The 2,449-nt window shown below is 36.6% G+C and overlaps 1 protein-coding gene and 1 pseudogene across 1 annotated transcript in view; both read left to right on the top strand.

The window, feature by feature from the left end:
• Positions 1–2,449, top strand: part of Cpa6 (carboxypeptidase A6) — a 339,815-nt gene that overhangs the window by 83,506 nt on the left and 253,860 nt on the right. The window lies entirely within an intron of this gene.
• The window catches only part of LOC103751384, a 6,646-nt pseudogene that overhangs the window by 2,508 nt on the left and 1,689 nt on the right, over positions 1–2,449 (top strand).

Raw genomic sequence — 2,449 nt, 5'->3', positions numbered from 1 at the left:
TTCAACAGTAACCCTAAAAATGTACAATCAATTTTGTAAGAGATGCATCCTAGCTCAGAAAATTGTTATTGAATATGTCAATGCTGATGTAATGAAATGCTTTTTCTAAGCATGTGGTTATTAAATAAATTTTTTTTAAATTCTTAAATTCTGTAAGATACTGCAACTTCCTTCCTGTAAGGCCGTTTCCTGCTGTTATTTTGTAAGGATAGTCTTGACTTGTGTCTCAAAGTCTCTTTCTACCTAGACAGTAAGGATGAATGAATCCATTAACTTAAAGCCTAAAACATTATCCTGGGAAGAGTGGCTGGATACTATAGCCAGTTTCTTGGCTAAAAGTCAAAATGTCCTTGGGCCTGTTAGCAACATACTCTGTTGCAAAGGCCAAAAATGTCAAAAGTATTTGGGAGCTTGTATCTAATCCTTAAACGATTTTAGGGTTACCTCTTCATAGGGGGGAATGTTGGAGGGGAAGGAGTGAGCATGGATTTGTTCAAAACACTTCATATGCAAGTATGAAATTCTCAATAAAGTTTTTGTAAAAATTAAAAAGTAAATAAATAGATAAATTAGGCTAAAAAAAAAGCCTAAAACATTATGGTGGAGGCTTTCAGTATTGTTCATAAAAATTATGTCTGCCGAGGGCTGGGTTAGGGGGGACTGGATGCAGATTCAGTCATGAAGTCCCAGTATGGACTTCTCCCAAAGCTTGGTGGCCATGACCAGCCTGGGTTCTGGTGACCTGACTTCCGGCTCAGATTACAGACTTGGACATGACTGTGACATTGCTAGGGCAAGAGGCCGCTTCTCTATACTCCTAAAGTCAGTACCCCTGCCAGGGTGCTTATTGAGTTGACCTGCACTGGCTGACCTGTCCCTAAGGGAGTGGGCAGACACTGAAGCCAGGAGATAGTATCCCTGAAACAATTTTAGTGGCCACTCAAGTTCTCCTCCTGCTTTTGGTAATTTTGCTCATGCTGTCTACCCCACAAGCCTATACCATCTTGACTGTCCAGCTCTTCACATTTCTAAACCTTCTGCCTACAGAAGCAGACATTTTAGCATGCAATTTTGAATATGCATTCAGACATTTGAGGCTCTTCCAGCAAGATTTGGTTATAGATGGAGGCTTAGAGAGTTTTTGATTAACTCAAAGCCGGAAAATGCTTGTGAATTCCTAGAGCTGAGAGCCGATAAAAGACAATTCGTCTGACGCTTTCATTGTATTGATTAGAAGACTTAATTATAATTTTGATATAAAGCGTTTTAATGCACAAGAGCAGGCTACAAAGCAGACATAGTTCACAAAGTTGATTCTGTGACCTCATTAGCATGGGACTCAATGACATTGATGTGCTAAAGAAAACTAACACTCCATCTGTCTTTATTGGTGAATCATCATCTAATTTTCCTTAGAGATGAATTCATATTGGCTGGAGAGATGGCTCAATGGTTAAGAACACTGACTGTTCTTGCAGAAGTCCCAGGCTCGAATCCCAGCACCCACATGGCAGCTAACAACTGTCCGTAACTCCAGTTCCGGGGGATCCAACAGTCTCTTCTGTCTTCCGCGGGCATTGCATGACACGGGTGCACTTACCTACATGCAGGCAATACACACATACACATAAAATAAAAAATAAAACACTTTTAAAAAATAAAATAAAAGATGAATTCACATATGAAAAAGGGGGCCACATTATCTTAGTTTCAGAACTGAATCTTCCTCTGAAATACAATCTAAACCCTTTCCTCATCATAGTAGGCACCTGTCTCATCCTGATAGTCATTTTTAAAATTATTTATTTAATAACCATATAATTAGAAGAAGCATTTCACTACAACAGCATTGACATAAATTTCCAGAGCTAAGATGCATCTCTTTCATGACTGGCTGTAAATATTTAGGTTTACAGTTGAATTGATACAGTTACACAATATTGTACTCCATATAACCCCTATAAGATATAAAATTAAATGAGGTTTTAAACTTTAAAAAAATCTCCACTTCATTATTAAAATACAGTTTCATACAGAAAAATTCATTTTTAATACAATTGACACTAAGATGCATATGCATTTCTAATCTCTGTATGTCTGATTATTACTAGTCACAGTTGGTACTTTCTGAGCTCCTTGGCATCTGAGCATAGATGTAAAGTCATCAGGTAGATTTCAATGGTAATGTTTTTCACATCTACTAATTATTAAGGAGAAAATTTTTATGCTTTGAAGAATTATTTCATTAATTTTTTAAATTTAATAACCACACGATTGGAAGAAACATTTCATTACATCTCTAACATATTCAGTAACACACTCCAGAGCAAGGATACACCTCTTTCAAAAGTGGCTGTAATTTTTAGGCTCACAGTTGAATTATTATGCTTGTACAATCTTTTACTCATTATAAACTCTATAAGACATAAAATTAAATGAGGTTTTAATG

The sequence above is a fragment of the Nannospalax galili genome, unplaced genomic scaffold, assembly GCF_000622305.1.
Source record: "Nannospalax galili isolate Female #2095 unplaced genomic scaffold, S.galili_v1.0 scaffold247, whole genome shotgun sequence".
In the NCBI taxonomy this organism is placed as follows: domain Eukaryota; kingdom Metazoa; phylum Chordata; class Mammalia; order Rodentia; family Spalacidae; genus Nannospalax; species Nannospalax galili.
Note: the sequence above shows the minus strand (reverse complement) of the source record. Positions and strands in the feature narration are given on the sequence as shown.